At 47.9% G+C, this 20,970-nt stretch overlaps 2 protein-coding genes across 13 annotated transcripts in view; one reads left to right on the forward strand and one right to left on the reverse strand.

The window, feature by feature from the left end:
• Positions 1–20,970, forward strand: part of LOC309643282 (uncharacterized protein) — a 437,652-nt gene that overhangs the window by 194,722 nt on the left and 221,960 nt on the right. The gene's annotated exons all lie outside the window — the stretch shown is intronic.
• LPIN1 (lipin 1) overlaps positions 1–20,970 on the reverse strand; it is a 219,891-nt gene that overhangs the window by 161,041 nt on the left and 37,880 nt on the right. The window contains exon 1 of one of the 12 annotated variants that reach the window (XM_082425892.1): positions 1,332–1,422. The exons of 10 other annotated variants lie outside the window; for them this stretch is intronic. The gene's annotated coding sequence lies outside the window, so the exon portion shown is untranslated. Of the gene's footprint in view, positions 1–1,252; positions 1,423–20,970 lie in introns of those variants that run through there. One more of the 12 variants, XM_082425897.1, reaches the window with a different exon arrangement.

The following is a 20,970-nucleotide window of genomic DNA, read 5'->3' on the forward strand; positions in this document are numbered from 1 at the left end:
AAGGCACCTGGGCAGGGCCCCACTGCCAAGCTAACGCAGAACCCAGACGAGAGCCCAGGCCTCCAGGCCCACTAAGTTCATGTCCAGGGCTCTGTCCAGGCCTGGCTCCACACCATACGGCCCTCCACACAAACAAGCATAAAAGCTCCAACCACACACCCATACACAAAAACACTCGATAATAAAACAGATGTCGGCAGATGTGAATGAAGCATTATCAAAATACAGAACCGGAAGACAAACTCTTAGATTTCCACCATTTCTGGGGGGAAGACGCATACGTGTGTGTTTATTTCTCAGTTGCTATACATTCCGCAATTGTTTACTTTAATTCATAAGACCCAAAACATAGAACAGGGACAAACAGTAAATTTCACAATCACCCCCCACCATTACCCACCCCCTCCCATAAAAACAGTTGATAAGCTCATCTCTCCAAACCACTCTTGGAAACTACTGGGCTCTAAAAACTCTCTGAATTAACATGGCCAGTTGTTTTAGTCAAGTTCCTGTTTGTTGGTCAAAAACGAGGTTGACATCTGCGTTCTCCAGCCACTACCCTCCACGCAAATTTTCAGCCAGTTATCTATACACACTCTTGCTCCACGTCACTTCAAGTTATTTCCAAAACTCTACTTTTCATCCTACATCTTCCCCGCCTTCCCCAAAATAAAATTATTTGCAGGGGCATCTGATGGAAGGCCTAGCACCCATCAGGCTGCAGGAAAGGTGCACAGAAGCTGGCAGAGGAGGGACCAGACTGTAATCCGAGAACCAGGATTCCAACCCGGGCTCAGCCTGCCGCCCAGCAGCTGTGTGACCTTGGGCACCTAAGTCAACCTCCCCGAGCCTGTTCCCTCAACAGCAAAGCAGGTATCCTAAATAACCCACCCCCACCTCCCCGAACAGTTTCATAAAAGTCCCCGGCTCTAAGCAAGGGCTGCTTGCTGTACAACCCACACGCCCTGCCAGGACGGAGTCCCGCGGCCACCCCTCGAGTTCGCCACGCCGATCAAGGTCAGCCCTTTGGGAGAAGGCCCGAGGGATGCTCACGAGGCCGCCGGGTCCCTGGGCCTGTTCTCCGCCTCCCTCTCCGAAACACCTGCCCCGAAAGGGCCGCGGGGACAGAGTGTGGTCCCCGGGCGTCACGTCGTCCCGCATCCCCCGGCCGGCAGCGGCCCGACCGCGCCCCCCGCCCCCGGGCCGCGCCCCGCCCGGCCCAGCCCGGCCCTGCAGAGGCTGTGGCCCCTACCTCGGCGGCGGCCGGGGTTTGGCCGGGGCTCCACGGAGACTCGACACCGGAGGCTGGCGGCGGGGAGGCTGTTACTCACCTTGCGGCGCAGCGCGCTTGGCCGCCTTTGTATGCAAACACCCAGCCCGCCTCGCGCTCCCAATCTGCGCGGCCCGGCCCCCGGGGGCGGGGCGAGCGGGGTGGCGCGAGGGGCCTCACGAGACCCGGGCCACTCGGCTGCTTTCAGGGCCCGCCCGGCCCCAGGCGGCGGAGCCTCCCTCGCAGGCAGTGCCGGGGCAGCCCGCCCCTCCTTCCTCGCCTACCTTAGTGCTCTTTACTGAGATGCAGAGGGAAGAAGGAAGATGCGGGCTCGGAAGGAAACACGAGTGCAGTTCTGGCCGCTCTAAGACTGAGATTTTTTCCAGCCCTCCCAGACATGTCGGGAAGGGGAAGGCTTCTGGTGCTCGTTGAAGAAGCCGGCTGGCTCTAGGTAGAAGTTTAGGGTCATCTGCTATCTTTCCCTGCTATCCCCATTACTTCCACTACATCTCAACAAGTCGAGACTCTGCAGGGAGAATTTGTTTCCAACAAGCAATGAGGAGAAAACACTAGATCACGTTTCAGTATAAGCTGAGCTGGATTCACCAAAGCCCTTGCCCTGCTGATCCTGCCCTGGCTGGAGTCCCCCTGGGAGGGCCCTTGCCGAGCTGTCTGCAACCCAGCAGTCACCCAGCTGTGACTCAGCCAGGACAGCTGAGGTGATCCCCTGGGCCAATCCCTGGACCTGCTGCTTTCAGCCCAACTCGGAAGGGGAGAAGGAAACCACAGGGATGAGTAAACTTGCTCCAGCCTCTGGAGGAGGAAGGAGGGAGGAGTGATGCCAGGGCAAAGCGACGCAAGCACCCTCGATCCTAAAAAGACTCAGACTCGGTTTCACTATCTGGAAAATGGGAGGCAGATGCTCAACACACAGATCCACTTTGAGGCTGGAAATGGCCATCATGTGAAATACATGGCCTTTGCTCACCTGAAAGATTTTTAAGTTCTAGAACCCTATACATTAAGGAGCGGTGATCCCCAGGATTTGTTCAGTGCTTAGCCCAGCTGTGATACAGAGAGTGCCAGGCTTGCCCAGCCTCAAGACTCAGCAGGCTGCTGACCTTCCTCCTAGGAGGGACACCTAGAGGAGGCTGATGATGTGTAAGGCTAAACAATTACAACTCCTCGACTGGCAGAACTTTTCTCTACACAGAAAAGCCACGAGAATGATCTAAGTCGCCCTATTCTAGCCGGAAATCTCCGTCCTTCTATCCAGTGACAGTAACAATCCTGGGAATTCTGAAGTTTTCCAGATCAACTACCTACACAACTGAAAGGGCTCTGCAAGGGGGAGGGGAGACAGGAGGGTGCAGGCTCGCCCCTCTTCACCTGAGTCTCATGAAACAATGCAGGTGGGTGTGCAATTGACTCATATCGTGACAGTGACCACAGTGGTTAGCTCTGTAAATGCCCTGGGCAGAAAGGATCCCAGAGAAAGAACAATGAATTTCCCCCAGAGACCTATACTTTGTCTCTGGTGCCTGATTTGGTCTCCTAGGGAGGGAGGGAATCTCCGAAGGATGCAAGGCCAGGGTTTGGCTGGAGGCCTCTCGACTTCAGCACAGGCACTCCACTCCCTTGCTTGAGGCCTCAAGAATCAAACGGGAACCAGGGACCAGCCGGTGCTGCCTCACCCCCTCGGAGGGCAGGGCACAGAGCAGCCTGGAAATCCACCAGAGGTGGAGTGGGTCCCATCCCAGTGGGGTGCCCGTGGGCGGGCTAACCAAAGCGAGTTTCTTGGGGGAAGAGGCAGGTATGAGAGGTCCTGGATTCCACAGGAGGAGGAGGGAGGGTACACCAGGGGGAGCGAATGCTTGGAACCAAAGCACAGAGGGCCCACCCCCAAATTAGGGGGAGGATCGTAGATGAGGGCTGAGGCATCCAAGAGGGCAAAAGAAGTCGCAGGGAGATTAAGGGGAGCGGCTGACAATTGGCCACAGCTTGAAGGCCACGCCACCCTAATTCACCCTAACAGATACATTAATCAGACAGCCCAGTGCACCCTCCCCTGGGCCACGCGCCGGGCAGAGTCCAAGAGTCATGGGGCTCAGGCACACAGCGCAGCGGGGGAGCAAGGAGAGCCCCCAGCCCCAGGGCAGAGGGAGAGGCAGGTCCCCCACTGGCCGGCGGGCCACACTGCCTGGCATGGAGAGCTGTCAGCAGCCCCGCAGCCCCCAGCCCGGTCTGTCTCCCCGCCTGCATCCAGTACTCGTGTGTTGAGTGCCGCCCGTGGCCACGCTGAGCGCCGGGGGCTCCGGCGGGGACCAGGCCAGTCGCGGCGTCTGTCCTCCGTTGAGTGTTCGGTTGGGGGCAGTAATGCCGGTCAGTGGCACAGACACACATAAAAATTGTGACCCTATTCAGTGCCACCATGAACTGACCGGTTGGACGTGGCTGCGGGACTTGACCTGCTGGGCCCCAGAGGAAGAGGGGCAGGCACTAATCTCGACTGCTCTAGGCCGGGTGTGCCGGAGCAGACCGACAGGAGGAGGCCGGCCTGTGCAGAGCGGGCTGGCACTCGCAGGGGTTGAAGGAAGACACCCCCCGCCCCCGACCTGCACCGCTGGCCTCTGATGGGAGAGGGGGAGCAACGCCAAGTCCCTTGACCGCCCCGGCAGTGGCTCCCAGCCTGTGTCCCGGTGATCAAGCGGGGCTGGGACATCCTTTCTCCCCTGGCCGCATGGGGGAGATTCCCAAAGAGTCAGGTGAGGACAAGAAATATATTTTTGCCAGGAAACTACATCGTCCTCTCTTCCTGCTCCACAGCCAGGCCTGCAGGACCCAGGTCTCTATGAAGCTGCCCTCACACCTCGGACGGTATTTCCTTTGGTGTATACGTCACACAGGGAGGCCTTCCTCCCGCCCTGTTTTTACCCCAGCCTTGTAGTGAACAAATGTCTCTCCTTTGCCAGACCCAGGACTGATAGTCACTCTGTTTGGTCTGGCACAAGCATTTGCCAATGAGAACAGACATGAAGCACAGCAGAGCAGGACCCTGCTGGATTATGGAGAAGGTTGGGAGGTGAAGGGAAGAGGAGAGATGAGGTGGCAGGAATGAGGCCACTTAGGGAACTTGTGACAGTGACTGGTGACTGGTATTTTAATCATTGGCAAGGCCATACTAGATGAATCTACCTGAGAAGAAAACATATTTGGAATCCAACTGAGAAATGCATCTGCTATGGACTAAATGTTTATATCCCCACAAATGTATATGTTGAAGCCCTAACTCCCAGTGTGATGGCATTTGGGATGGGGAGGGAATTAGGCTTGTAGATGAAATCATGAAGGCGGAGCCCCACCAGAAACCTGGACCCCAAAGCTAAACATAGTGGTCCAGCCTCTGACCTCAGTGAGGGAAGCTGGCTACAGAATAAAATCAGGTTCCTGCAAGAAGACACTATGCAACCCGTTACAGCGCCATGGGCTCAGGGCCAACCCCAAGGTCATTGCTCAGCTACTAGAATTTTCAGCTGATAGACCTTTGCACCCATTTAAGATAAAATCTTCGATGCTAACTGATATAATCCTTTGTCGTCTCTAAACAAACAATTAAGAAAGCAGAAGGGACTGGATTTGCCAACAAATTATCATATCTGTAAATATGCAGCATTTAAACTCGAAAATAGCCATCCACATTGGCATCTGCTCGTTGCCTGGAGCTTAACTAAACACAACTTCTTTAATTGTTGACCTAGAACCTGGGGTTGGTTGAGGAAAGTCACTCTATACTCAAGGACTTCAAGTCATCGCTCTCATCATCTCTTGTTCTTAGAATAAGTGAAATCATTCTGAATTGGACATTCTCACCCACCCCTAACACGGTAAAGCAGTGTTTACCATGAAAACTTCTCACATATTAGAATCACCTGGGGAACTGTTAAAACTCTCGATGCCCAGACCAGCATTCACATCAAGTAACCACAGTCTCCGGGGACAGGACCCAGGCATCGATATATCGCAGAACTCCCATGAGATTCGAGTGCACAGTCACGTTTACAACCCGGTGTTCTCCGAGTCCACTTCCCTTCATCCTGTACCCTGGCCGGCTGCCCTTCCCTCTCTTAAAGCCCACCATCTCCTCTCCCAGCACCCTGTGCCAAGGGTCAACATGTAACTTATATTCCTTCTAAATGTCCTTGTAACAGAACCCATACAAGCCAACTCAAGTAAAGTGAGTGAGTGAGTGAGTGTGAGTGTGTGTGTGTGTGTGTGTGTGTGAGTGTGTGTGTGTGAGTGTGTGTGTGTGTGGAGCATGATATATTGAAAGGGGCCAGGGATTCCAGAAATGGGCCTTGAACTGTGGCAGATTCCTCTCTGTCCCTCACTGTCTTTCCACTTGCTTAGCTCTGCCCCCTTCCCCTCTCCCAGCTGCTTCCTCTGCTTCCTCTCCAGGGTTGCCTCCTACACACAGCTCACCAGGTAGCTCTTTCCTTCACATGACCACCTACCTCAGTTCCCCTAACCCCAAAATCTCACGGAAGAAATAGTATTGACTCGGGTCATCTTCTCCGCCTACAGTACCCAGTCTCAGGTCACTAGCATCCTAGGAATGACTACCTTTGCTTGTCCCTCCCTGGTCCAGTGCTTCCCCAGTTCTGCTCGTACCCCCTTTCCCAGCACCTAGCGTACCCCAGACGCAGTGCTCAACACTGCAGGAGAGAGAGCCGTGAGACAGACACGGCACCTTCCTTCAAGGCCTCCTTAAGTCTGTCAAACGTCCGAGCCCTGATGTCAGGGAGTACTGAGGGAGGAAGGGAAGCAGGTGCTATGCAAGAGCGGAGAAGACCGGATCAAGCCTGATGGGAGAGGCCAGGGCGAGGGGCTCCACGCTGGGCTCTGATCCCAGCTTCATCTCTTGCTAGTTATGTGATCTTGACCTCTCTGACCCTCAGTTTCCTTTTCTACTGAACTGGGGTGAAATATCTGTTTCACAGGCTGTTTGAAGGAATAAATGATCTAAAGTACTGAGTGCAATGCCTGGCACAATATACATGGTCCACTCTGGTGAGTTTTATAATAGTAGTGATAATTACTACTACTATTATTATTATTATTTATTTTGAACACTTAGAAGCCTGATAAGGGACACAGTATCACGTTTTGGGCCTTCAGGATGGGGAAGACTCCTGACCGATGAAGTGCGAGTGGGAGGAGGTATTTCGGGCTGAAGGACCAGCACGTGAAAGGCCCCATGAAGGCATGTGGGAAAATGGGGAGCTCGGTGCCCTGTGGCTCAAATGTGGCGTGGACTCCCCAGCTTGAATGCAAGAATGAATTCATACCCGTCTCTCTTCCATGGTGTCCAGTGCATGCTGGGCCCCCAGGGAGGTCTCAGAGGACACGTTGAATGACTGATGAATTGCTTGGCTAGGTTTAGTTAGCCTGGGAAAGGGATTAACCACTCCGGAGAGTTAAAGTCAGTTTCCTGGATTAAAGCACACGTTCCTTTGTGCTTAGGAGAGCTAAAGTCAATTTTCCCTTGACCCAAAGCAGGACATTAACATCACACATGAGCAAAATGACGTGCACCTACGAGGAGTGTCAAAGATGATGGAGTGTCCACATCGCCTCCTCCGGCATCCATGGGAACGCTGCCTCAACAAACCTCTGGCCTCTCTCTCCACCCCTCGTCCCTTCCGTTTTGTGGAAGGAAGTACAGAGCTGTAACTCAACTGCTCCTTTCTGGTGTGACGGTCAGTACAAACCAAGACAAAATTCCATCTTCCCTGGTGCAACAAGGGAAAGAGGTTGCCTACCCCTCCCCGCTTTTCTTAGCACGTTTACTCTTGGACACTTACTGTACATTCTTTCTCTGCCCCTTTGAGAGTAAATCTTAAAAAGTAAATCTTTCTAAAAGCTAAATAAGCCTCTGGGCACCTGTACAACTCAGAAATATTCCTAGTACCTGGCAGCCACCTCTCGGAAATGTAGACAGAAAGATGGCGCCCCTGTCTCCCAGCGTCCCTGGGAGGGCAGGCGCCTAACTTTGGCAGGTGTCCTGCCTCGCTCCACGGTGCAAAACTAGCTCTTGTCACAAAGGAACTAGAAGTTTCATTTTTCCTTTGGATAAAGGCAATAAGCTAACACAGATGGCCACCCCGTTACCAGGTGAACCGTGTGTGACAAGTGGTGCTGTCAGGTCCTCTTACTGAGGACTGGTTGTCGTTTAACCCGAGAACACGTGTCAGCCTGGCTGCATGAACGTGTGAAATCCCTTAATGTCTTTGCAGTCTCTTATTAGATGGCCTGGTTTAATGCTTATTCGATAATTAAACGCTTTTTTTTGTCGTCTCCCTTTGTGGAGGTTTTCTGGGCTGGGTGGAGATTTTGTTTTCTATGTTGTGTCTCAGCACCGGCCTGGCTGTCCTCAGGACATAGACTTCCTGCCCGTTGGTTCCCCGAGCCAGTACAGGGAAGCATGCGGTGTGGGGCGGCCAAGGTTAACTCACGAGAGAAGCTCTACAATCTGCTTCCGGTCACAGGTCAAGTGATTACCGTTGGCCATCCCTCATCCCGCAAGTTCTCTCTCAAAGCATGCTAGGAGTCCAAAGGATCCACAGAGAGAAAGCACACATTCACAAATTCAATGTGGAAAAAATTAAATCTTCATTTCACTAACTTCTAACTCACATTTAGTAGTGTTCCCTTCAATTATGAAGGTAGGGCAACAACACACAATGGTATCAACAGTTCCTACAACCAACGCCACCAACTACAGATCACAGATATTTTCACACCGCAACAAAGTTGTTGACGATATTGAGAAATATCCTAGACACTCATTACTATTTAAAAATTTTGGTTGTTATTCGATCTGCTGCTCAGAGACAGGGGAACCAAGGCAGCCAGACCTCGGGGAACCAAGGACAGGAGGCAGCCACTGGGACTTAGTCAGAACAACAGAGAATGTCTCCCTCTGCCACCCCACACCTCCGAGCTATAACAGGAACAACAGCAGGGTAACAAGAACAGCAGGGAGAGGAAGAATAACAGGCAAAGGGACCCTCTGTGAGGCCCAGTGCAAAGGGAAGGTCTAAAGCTGAGAGTCAGGCAAGTATTTCTTGGGCAAACCACACCCTGAAACACAAGGTGTTCCCACAGGAATTTGAAGAGTTCAGTGCACTGAGGGTAACCATATCAACAAGGAACCTCAAACCCAGCCCACCTTCTACCCAGGTTAACTCCCACCCCCACGCTAAGGGCCTGCCAGGAGGAAAAGTGGGTCCATTTCTAGAGATTAAAAGCAATTTGTCTAAGTTTCTACAGGTCTACCAAGATGTCCAGCTTTCAAGAAAAAATGAGGAGGCAAATGAAAAGGCAAGGTAACACACTTCCAAGAGACAGTAACAATAAGAGATGAGATGTGACACAGATGTTGGAATTATCTGACATGCATTTTTTTAAATCTGATGTATAGGGTGAAGTCTCTAATGCATAAGGTACACGATATGCAAGATCAGATGAGTTCACTGGAGAGATGGAAACTATAAGAATCTAAGGAAAATGCTAGAAATGGAAAATACAGTAATGAAGATGAAGACTGTCTTCAGTGGGCTCATCCATAGACTCAACATAGTGAGGAAAGAATCAGGGAAGCTGAAGTAAGGTGACCAGGAACAGCCAAACTGAAACACAAAGAGAAAAAAGAGTAAGGGAGGAGAAAAGAAAGAAATGGGCATCTGAAGTGGTGGGTCAATGTCAAACAGTCTAGCATTCATGTAGCAAATCCCAGAAGAAGAGAGTGAGATAGCTGGGCAGAAGAAATCTTTAAAGAAATTATGGCCTAGAATTTTCCAAAATTAATGAAAGACACCAAACCACAGATCCAAGAATCTCAAAGATCACCAAGCAACCAAGCAGGGTAAATATTCACACACACACACACACACACACACACACACACACACATGAACATAGGCATATCATATTGAACCACTGAAAATTAAAGGAAAGAGAAAGTCTCAAAGGCAGCCTGAGAAAAGAAATTACACAGAGGAACAAGATAAGAATTACGGCATATTTCTCATCAGAAACCATGCAAGAGAGCCAGTGGAGAATCCTGGCAGACATGGCCTTAACCAGGGGATGCAGGCTAACATCTTAGGTGATGCACGGCGACACCACGGGCCCCTGATGGAATGCACTGAGGAGGCGTGTCCCCTCTGTAACCTTCTTCCCAACAGTAGAACAACTTTATCTGATCCTGAAAAAACACCAGACAAACTCACATCGAGGGGACTTCCAACAAAGTAACTGATGAGTACCCTTCAAAAGTGTCAAGATAGTGAAAGACATGGCGAGACCAAGGAACTGTCACCGACCGGAGGGGACTAAGGAGGCAGGACAACTCAATGCCATTGAGGGTCCTGGACTCGATCCTGGAACAGAAAAAGTAATTGGCAGAAAAACTGGTGACATTTGAATAAATTCTGCAGCTTAGCTTGAGAAAAAATAGATGACTGGTTCGATATTGCCACATATGCTTAGTTCCAAATGACTGGAAAAGACCCAAAGGCCCAAGGAGTTAGGGAGAAGGAGTGTTGGGAGAGTTCTGGGTGGAAAAAGATGCTACAGGCTTTGCTTAATTTACTTAAGCAGATGGGGTCTGATCCAGACCTTGAAGGGTCATTGCGTGACAACCAGTGCAAATGAATAGAGAAGGGATTTTGCAGGGGTGGGAGGAAGGGGTGCAGGTAAATGTGGAAAGACAAGTTTATCGAAGTTTTGGCAGTGGGCAAGTCAGAAACGTGTTTGGGATTTGCTGTGCAGGTTATCAAAGAGCAAATATCCTCATGGGTTTGTTGAGCAGTTAATATGGGCAAGCAGGCTGAGACCAACACATCATGGCCTCAAATGGCAGCCTAGTATTATAAGCTGGTGTTTTAAACCACATCACTTTATGTTAAGCCCGTGCTTTAGAGGGGGGCTGTCAAGTACTTGTCATCCCTATTATATTAGATAGTACAACTCTTCAGGAAGCTTAGATCTGAATTCACTGTGAATAAAAATAGTAATAGATATTTTATATTTATGGTGAGAATTTCAACCAGCTCTTGATCCCTTTTTAATAAAAATTCTCTGAATCATGTTAACCACTAAAAAATATATAATACTTGGTTCTTCTTGGTTTATGAAATATCTATGTTAATGTGAAAGTAAGTAATTTAGAATTACAATTAAAGTGAACATTTGCCTACTGCAAAAAAAATGGCACCGCAAATGGTGCTTTAAACTGAAGGCCCTGGAGAACCATTAAAAGCTTATAAGAAGGGAGGGAAATGTTATGAAACCTCCATTTTATGGAAATGAATCTGGCGGGGGGTGGGGGGCTGGCCATGCAGGATGGCGGGAAGGCTGGGCGGCAGAAGACAGTAGAGGTAGGCGGCTTCTGCAGTGGTCTAGGTATCCAGTTCTGGGGTCAAGCAATGATCAGACATCGATTGTCATGGAGAACGGATGAAAGGACAACACATTTCCAAACTCCTCGGGTTTTCTCACAGCCCCAGCGGTAACAACGCTAATCCCCACACTGGCTCCGGGTGGGATAAGTCCTGCCCCAAGCTGTGAAATGAGAGCCCTTAGAACTTCCCGGGAAGTGAAATCCTTCTTGGATGTAGAAAAATGGATTTTTCATTTGTTTCTGCCATCATCCTTTAAAGAAGGGCAAGAGACCAGGGAGAGAAAGTGATCCGGGAGCTGTGCTCGCCTGTTTCCCAGCTGGGACCCTAGTGTGGGTACCTGTCCACACAAGCTGGCTGTTTGGAGAGGTCTGTGGCTAACACCCTATCCCAGCTCAGAAACATAACAAAACAAAGAAAAGAACCACTCTCTTAAATCCCAATGAAACTGCACTTCCTATAAATATTTGTGTGCAGATGATCATTCACGACTGGCTGCTCTGGGCCCATACGAAGGGGAGGAGGAGGGAGCCAGGAGGGGGTGGAGGGAAAAGGCAGAGGTCACCTGCTTCACAGGGGTGCTGTGGGCTCTGCTTGGGTCCTAGTCTGGGAATCGAAGTTCCTGTCCCTATTGCTTCGTCCTTCTAATGAGAATTAGACTCTGGAGGTTCCTGTTAGGCACCAACTTGCAGAACTCCCTGAAAATACTCTCAGTATCACATGCCTGCATGTACATCTAAGTGGCATTTCCTTTGCATTTCCCATGTTAATAAGACAAAATATTAGAAAATATTTGTATAAATAATGCACCATGGTTTACCATTCTTCAAAGAACTCCACAAGAAGGCAATCAATGACACTGAACAGATGAGGAGACCCGTGTAACAGCCCAGAGCAAACCAATTCACAGAAGGTAGAATTGAGACCCCAAGAGTCTTGTGATAGGGCTCTAGTGTCCCCAGATTTCAGCCACTGATTCCATTCTTCTGTGGGTTCAGTGGCGGAGAAGCCAGCACGGGGGACATTTGGATGTGTCGTGTGGGGATTGATACCCCATTGTGTCCACCCCCCCAACCCAGCCATTTACCTTCACTGCCAGCAGAAAGCCGCACCTTCCCCACTTGGAGGGCATGTTGGCAGGACCCCATTCAACTTCCATTCATTTCATATGGAGGTCACTGCTCATGGGAACACTGGCCTCCTGGTTGACTTTCCTCTTTCTCCTAGTTTTCTGGTTCCCATCAGCCCGGGCCACTGCTTACTGGCTGTTATTAGGACAGGCACGGCTGGCTCCCCATCCCGGTCTTACCCTTCTCTCTCTTTCCTCCTGATCTCGCCCCTCAACCTGCCTCCTCCACTCCCATTTTCTCTCCTTCTCCACTGTCCTTTCACCCGTGCCCTCTGCAAAGACTCCGGGAAAAGCTCATTGTTGGGTGGCAGGATTGTGATGACCCCACTGGGGTTATGATGTCAGCATTTTGTGGTGCTCGGGGGAGGAGAGAGAGGGCTCAGTAAGGCTGCTGCATGGAGCTGGTTGGAGGCCAGCACTGGATCCAGAACAGAACCTAGTCAAGGGCTGATCGAAAGCTTGGAGCACAATGTGACCAAAGTCTTCCATGAAATCAGATTTTGCCTTGCTGAATTCTGAGTTACAAAAAGTTAACTAGAAGGGACTTTTCATTCACTCTAACAAAGTGAGAAAACATTGAGGGAGGAATTAGCATATCCATTTTTTATAGAGCATGAAAATTTGGTGTTATCTACTAAGTATACTAGTAAGATATTTATATAATAGACCTTTTTGCAGACAAAGCATCAATTCCAAGAAATTTAAGCTGTATAGGAACCCTTTGAAATGCCTAAGTCATGGACAAAAATGATGAGTAATTACAGGATACAATTGTTTAAGTATTATCCATCAACTAAAAATAGTTTTAAATGGTGATAAACTGGAAAGTTATTATACAGTTAGACTGGAATCCTTTAAAATATGGCAGTACTGCTATACAGCATTAGAAGTCTTTGCTCAGGTGTGACACTGTGAACTCAAACTTTTAGCTGAATCTCGAGGACCACCTTGCACCCAGTCTTTCTATAGATGCTTAGGCTTACAGTGGGATTGTTTTCTCACAAGCAATTTCTTTAAGCATGACCAGAATGCCTACCACCAGATGTTAGACATGAGAGTAGAAGGTAAAACTTGGAAATATTGGTTCACAAACCATGGGCCTTCTCATTCTTTGGGAGAATCCAGAGTTAGAGCCAGAGTTGGTCTTCCAGATGTACACAACCCGCTTACCCCTTCCCATGTCTTCTTCGGATGGTGCTTTTGAATCTTAATGGAAAAGTCGTGTTTGTAAGACCAATTCTTAACAAGGAAGAGAATTGTTCCTTTCGTCTCTAGCTCATGGTAGCTTGGATAGATTTGTGGTTAAGATAGAGTCCTGAAAAGGATGTTCTAATGTTAAAAGGCTGAGCAGTAAGTTCCAGTAACTGCATGGGATTTGTACATTGCTCTGTTGACTTGTCACCATGCAACCCAGCACATTTCAGGAAGTCATGTGCAAATCTAGCACATTCTGTCCTGTGTAAGAGAATGGCATTGGAAGCAGCAGTATCTAAACTACCTACAAATCATTTCAACCAAATATGAGGCTCTTCTTGTAGTTTCTCCAGATCATGTCAACCCAGCCTTACCAAAGTTTGGAGGCTAAAAAACATTAACTCGCTTCTTAAATTGTGATTCTCATCTTTAAAGTGTACAGTTTTCTACTGAGATGTGAAGCCAGCATATGCATGGCCACGAGATTCCAGCCTCTGTGCCCCTCTGCCAGCCTCAGGAGAAGAAGATTCCAAAGCTTCACACTTCCCCAAACCTGTGGTACTGGGCTGCGCAGATAGATGACTGTTAGCCTGAAACAAAGGAAGTCATTTTTCCTGGTTTTCTCTGCAGATCACGCCACACTCACAAAACCACATTCGGTGCCACCTTCATACTTGAGCTCCGTAAGGGTGGCACACACCTCTCTGAAAGGAACGACCCACAACCTGAAAGGCGAGTCCAAACCACTCTCTAATAACAAAAGCTGTTTAACCTGCAAAAGAAAACCCACTGGGGGGGAACGGGAGATGGAAAAATGGTGGCCTAATGCGAGGATAGGATCATATCTGCCTGCAGATTCCAAAGGATGTGAAGGATGAAAGTAGGTGGATTTGTGATCACGATGAAAAGACCGAAGGAGACAGGTAAGGCGTGTACAGAGACCATCTGGGCTGCGTCTGGAGCCTGGGAGCTCGCAGCTGGATCCCCACTTGGAACAGGGCTGTGGAGGGTTCTGAATGGGAGGCAGATCCAGAGTGAACTGCTGGATCTTTTGCATAACCAGTTTGAGAATTCTGGGCTTAGCCTTGCTGTGTCCCACCCGAGCAGCCCGCAGAGGAACAGTGGTCTGTGTAGAGGTGGGCAGGTCGGGCTCAAAACGCTGCCACCTGATTCTTCGGCTCCTGGATTGAATTAGCTGCTCTCCACCTCCACCCCGCCCCCCAAAGAGGACCTGGTTCCAGGGAAGCTCTATGTTGGGTGAAACAGAGGTGAACGAGGCTTCTGCCCCAAGAGGAGAAAAGGGCCAGGGACACTCTGTCTAAAGGCATGCTGAGAGCAAGCTGGTTCCAAAAGCTAATTCTGCACCTGGTCCAGCAGTCAGGCTGCATCTGTAAGGTAACACATGTCCCCAGAGGGAAAGTGGCCTTCCTCGAGCTCCACACTAGAGTTGATCTGGGGGGCTTCCCTGGTGGCGTAGCGGTTAAGAATCTGCCTGCCGGGCTTCCCTGGTGGCGCAGTGGTTGAGAATCTGCCTGCTAATGCAGGGGACGCGAGTTCGAGCCCTGGTCTGGGAGGATCCCACATGCCGCGGAGCGACCGGGCCCGTGAGCCACAACTGCTGAGCCTGCGCGTCTGGAGCCTGTGCTCCGCAACAAGAGAGGCCACGATGGTGAGAGGCCCGCGCACCGCGATGAAGAGTGGCCCCCGCTTGCCGCAACTGGAGAAGGCCCTCACACAGAAATGAAGACCCAACACAGCCAAAAATAAATAAATAAATAAAATTAAAAAAAAAAAAAAATCGGGCAATCCTGCACTTGTGAAGAGAGGGTGATAAAAGATGCCCTTGTTTAAAAAAAAAAAAAAAAAAAAAAAAAAGAATCTGCCTGCCAATGCAGGTGACACGGGTTTGATCTCTGGTCCGGGAAGATCCCATATGCCGCGGAACAACTAAGCCCGTGCGCCACAACTACTGAGCCCACTCACTGCAACTACTGAAGCCCACGAGCCTAGAGCCCGTGCTCCACAACAAGAGAAGCCCCCACTCGCCGCAACTAGAGAAAGCCCACACACAGCAATGAAGACCCAATGCAGCAAAAAAAAAAAAAAAAAATTTTTTTAAAGCTTTAAAAAAATAAATCTGACCTGGATCTTGGCCACACTCTGTGATTTTTTTCCTCCCTGAACAGTGAGGACATTGGCCCAGTACAAAAATCCCACAGATCTTTCTGGAATCTGAGGTTTCCTGGGCAGGGTGTGGTTCTGGGGAACTGGAGACCTGGGTTCTGGTCTGTGTTCTGCCACTTATAAGACCCTGCAGATGTCACCTCAGTCTCCGCATCGGAAAGAGAGGAAGTGGGAATAGAGGACCGTCAGCTCTGACCTGTCATCTACACATCTGTGCTGTGACTTCATAGGTACAGACAGTCTTGCGTCGTCACCCCTGCCCAACCCCCCAAACACACACGCAGTGTGATAGCTGTCAGTCCTGGGCCCATGACACCCCAGGGCATCTCCGTTCATTTCAGAGGATATTGAGGTAGTTTCAGAAGAAGAAATTAATGTGATTTCACTTGAATTTTAAACTATAACACCCGCACCCAATATTCTCCTCTCCTGTCTCCCTCCCCGGGGGATGTGTAAGTGAAGGTTTGGGCATCACTAACCTAATTAGAGGAAATTCTGAGCAGAGTGGGGCATACTCAAGACAAAGAATCAGTTGAGGGTTTCTTGAATTTCCAGTGGGAGGCAGGGACTGGGGGCTGGGCAGACAAGGATTTATCCCGGTCCCAACACAGCTCAGTTTCAGTTCTCTTCTATCGCTCTGTGCTTTGCAGCGTCGAACCCACCACGGTACGATCTGCTCCACTGATGCTCAGCTCAGCTGCAGTGTCCTCAGGAGACTCAGAGACAGACGGATCAGCTAGAGAGCTTCTGAATGGGAAACGCTTCTCTGACAGACACACGTGCCCGCTTCTCCAGCATCAAACGTCTGACTGCGCGTCTGCTGTCCCAGCTGCTCTGGCGCCACTATTTCTCCACACAGTCTAAGCTCCAGCTGCACTGGATGGTTTCCCTGTCTTTGCGCTTGTCCTGCTCGCTCCGACCGCCAGGCCTCTGCACCTGCCGTCCCCCTGCATGGAATCCTCTCCCCTCTTCACCTGGTTAACCACTGCTCATTCTTCAACCTTAGCTCAAGCATCACTAACGTCCCCATCTATGTCAATTCTCCCTGTTAGACACTCACGCTGCTCTGCATATCTTTCATTCAAAGTGCTGAGCATAGTTTAAATGTTCCATCTGTGTGCGCAATTATTGTAAAATCTCTCCCCAGCAGATAGACTCTGCAGGAAGGAAAAGACCATTTCTGTCTAAATATCTAGCACCGTTTCTGGCCCTTAGTAGGTGTTCAATAAATATTTTGAAATGTCTGTGTAATTATTATATAGGGGTCATAATGCCTGGTTGCAAATATATATTCATCCTAGTAAAAATAAACTAACTAGGGATGCACTGGTGTTAAAGGTACCGGTGCCCTTATCATGAGTGAGGCAGGAGGGAAGTCACAAAGAATGCACCCATTTATGCAACCAGCCATTTCTCTTTTTTACAATAAAATATTTTATTAAATTCAATAAATCTAAAATATTACCATTACAACAGGTGATCAATATAAAAATTACTAGTGAAGTATTTTACATTCTTTTCTTTTATACTAAGTCTTTGAAATCCAGTACGTATTTTTTACTTGTAACACACTTAGGTCTGGACCAGCCACATTTCAGCTGCTCAGTAGACACACGTGGCTAGTGGATACCGCATTGGAAAGCTCAGGTGTGACATGTCCTCAACCAGCCATTTCTGAGTGCTTACTCTGTGCTAGGTACAGTGGGGGGTTAACGATTAAGAGATGCCTCTGTCCTCAAAGAGCTCAAGATAAGTCGATACACAGTGTGTCCAGCAAGAGGAAACAAACACAAACAATTCAGAACAGGATGCCCACTGGGGTGGGAGAAGGATTTGGTGAGAGGGAGGATTGGGAATACACACTAAAATGAGACATTCATAGAACGTTTCTGTCTATTGCAAGTGAGAAAGGAGCCCTGGGACATCTCTCTAAAACCTAAGCATTCACTGAACAGGAAATGATCGTTCTCTGTAAGATTCTAATTAAATACATTATTGTTGGATCTGACTGTGTTAGTGCCTGGCACTAGCCCACCCAGGACGTGTACGGCAGAGTGGGGCTATCGTGATTCAGGCTAAGAAACGCAATCGGCTGTAAGAGATATGCGGTGCATTTCTGGATAGGAACACAGTGAATGTCATCGGACACGCGCGGAATAGCTCCATTAACAATGCTGAACAAGGAGGAAAATCCTGGGGCAGGGTAGCAGGTGAAGCAGAACAAACACGGGTGTGTTTATTTTCCCTTTACTTCCAGACACTGCATCTCATTAAATTTCAAGGAAACTTCAGAACTTAAAAACTTACAACAGTGAAGAGAGAGAACAGGAGGGCCACCTTCTGTGGAAAAGACATCTAATCAAATTTGGAAGGTGAAAGCAAAGGGAAAGGTTGAGTAAAGAAATAACGCAGAGCACAAGGGCTTAATCTCCAAAATATACAAACAGCTCATACAACTCAATAACAAAAAAACAAACAACCCAATCGAAAAATGGGCAGAAGACTTTAATAGACATTTCTGCAAAGACGAAATACAGATGGCCAGTAGGCACATGAAAAGATGCTCAACATCACTAATTATTAGAAAAATGCAAATCAAAACTACAGTGAGGTACCACCTCACACCAGTCAGAATGGCCATCATTAAAAAGTCTACAAATAACAAATGCTGGAGAGGGTGTGGAGAAAAGGGAACCCTAGGGCTTCCCTGGTGGTGCAGTGGTTAAGAATCCACCTGCCAATGCAGGGGACACGGGTTTGAGCCCTGGTACGGTAAGATCCCACATGCCACAGAGCAACTAAGCCCATGCACCACAACTACTGAGCCTGCGCTCTAGAGCCCGTGAGCCACAACTACTGAAGCCCATGTGCCACAACTACTGAAGCCTGTGTGCCTAGAGCACATGCTCTGCAACAAGAGAAGCCGCCGCAATGAGAAGACTGCTCACCGCAACGAAGAGTAGCCCCCGCTCGCCGCAGCTAGAGAAAGACAGTGCAGCTATGAAGACCCAGACCAGCCAAAAATAAATAATAAATAAAAATAAATAAACTTATAAAAAAAAAAAAGAAAAGAAAAGGGAACCTTCTACACTGTTGGTGGGAATGTAAGTTGGTGCAGCCCCTATGGAAAACAGTCTGGAGGTTCCTCAGAAAGCTAAAAATAGAATTACCATATGATCCAGCAATCTCACTCCTGGGCATAATCCAGACAAAATTATAATTCAAAAAGATACATGCACCGCTATGTTCATAGCAGCACTATTCACAACAGCCAAGTCATGGAAACAACCTAAATGTCCATCGACAGATGAATGGATAGAGAAGATGTGGTACATATATACAATGGAATACTACTCAGCCATAAAAAAGAACGAAATAATGCCATTTGCAGCAACATGGATGCAACTAGAGATTATCATACTAAGTGAAGTAAGTCAGAAAGAGAAAGACAAATACCATATATCACTTAGATGTGGAATCTAAAATATGGTACAAATGAACCTATCTACAAAACAGAAACAGACTCACAGACACAGAGAACAGACTTGTGGTTGCCAAGAGGTGGGGGGGTGGGGGAGGGATGGATTGGGAGTTTGGGATTAGCAGATGCAAACTAGTATATATAGGATGGATAGACAACAAGGTCCTACTGTAGAGCACAGGGAACTATATTCAGTATCCTGGGATAAATCATAATGGAAAAGATATTTAAAAAAGAATGTCTGTATGTATAGAACCGAGTCACTTTGCTGTACAGCAGAGATTGGCACAGTATTGTAAATCAACTATACTTCAATAAAAAGTAAATAAAATTTTAGAAAAATAAATAACACGGAGCAAGTTACAACCTGGAATACCTGCAAGGGGGCTGCAGCCAAGGGAGGGGCTACCTGCCCAGGAGACCCTCAAACAGGTGCCGGAACCAGAATCACACTGTTCCCCGGGTAACCACCGGCTCCCTGACTGGTTAGGGTGAACCCCAGCCATGGGAGCTTCCAGGCAACCTTCCTACCCCATGCACACAGTCACCTGCCAGTCACCAGCCATTTGAGGAAACTCTGCCACATGCAAGAGAAAGAATGACAGACAGGGGGAAACCTGACTCCAGAAGAAATAAAAATAATGAAGGGAACAGAAGAGAAATTAATAGGAAGAAATTCCCAAATTCAAATCTCAGAGAGATCTGGGAAGTTATTTCATTCAGAAAACAAAAAACAGGAGAATGCTGTGAAAGAGAAAAAGACTGGAGAACAAAAAAGAATCTGTTAAAGGAAAAATTTGATTGCCAAAAATAATCATAACAAAAATAGAAGATTAAGTGAATGAAACATACCAATTGTAGACCAAAAAGCTGGGCTATACGAGATAAGAGAGACAGAGGGGAACTTGATGGGCCTCCAGTCACCACTCTTTTATTTGTTTTCCATTTTCCTTTAGTCTGTTGACATATTTCATCTGCTGATACTCATTAGCTTACAAGTATGTTGTCCACTAGGACAGTACAGACTTGTGCTCCAGGGTCTAAGCAGAATGAGTGAGACATAATCCACTGCTGGGCACATCACTGTGGAGCTTCAGGACACAAAGGATTAATTGAAGACCCTAAAAACTTACAGGTAGAAAATAATAATAGTAGGTCACCCAGGAAGGAACAAAAGTCAGACTGGCATACAGGTAACATTGGTTATTAGAAGTCAATGAAACAATGCATTCAAATTCTGTGAAAAATTAATATCAACCTCAAATGCTAATTCCAACTAAACTATCAAATGTGAAGTCAAATTAAAAAGGAGATTCAGACAGGCAAGGATTCGAAAACTTATCTTCTATCTCCCTTTTCTGGGAGGTTACATGAAAACAAAACTCCAGTTTGCTTATTTTTAAAGAGTGAACTAAGAAGAAAACAGGGATCAGGGTAAAGTTGGATGTAGTGAGAGCCTTCCAAGATGACAGCTCTGGCAGAGGACTGAGAGCAAGCAGGAAGAGAGATTTCCTGCAGAGAGAGGTTATAGGAAAAAAAGGACTCCTGCACAGAGAGCTGAGAGTTTGGAAAAATTAGGGAACGTGATAAAAGTACTAAGTGCAAGGAATAAATGAAAAGAATTAGAAACTACTGAATGAGAGAAACTTCTTATAGAGGCAGCATGTTGCAGTGCTTAGGAATAAAGTCTCTGGAGCTAGAAGATGTGGGTCTGAATCCTAACCCTGCCATTTATCAGCTGTGTGACCTTCAGCAAGTGGCTCAACCTCTCTGTGCTCATTTTCTCATCTCTCAACTGGAGATAATAATAAGACCAACTTACAGAACTACTGTAAGGAAGTAAATGAGTTAATTTTGTAATACTCTTAGAAAAGAACCTGTCACTTGGTAAGCACCATATAAGGTTTGTTAAATAAATAAGAAAACCGAAGTGCTATATGAAAATCATGGTCATCCAAATAAGATAAATAGATCCCAATTAAAACAAGTTAATGGGCTTAAAAATAATGACTGTGATAGTTTCCAAGTGATAGACTAAAATAAAAGCTTAAGGACATCATGTGTGTGTGTTGTGGGAACGGAGGGCAGGGGAGAAAGGACAGGCAGGGAATGGGAAGCACAAATTTTTCCTGCTAACAAGGAAAAAGAAAGGCAAACATAACTTCCAGGAAAAACACACCTCTCCCCAAGAAAAACTCTCTATATAAGAAAGGCAGAGTCTGAATAAAGAACAAACTAAAACAGGATAAGA

The sequence above is a fragment of the Balaenoptera physalus genome (assembly GCF_965194825.1).
Source record: "Balaenoptera physalus genome assembly, chromosome: 15".
NCBI lineage: Eukaryota > Metazoa > Chordata > Mammalia > Artiodactyla > Balaenopteridae > Balaenoptera > Balaenoptera physalus.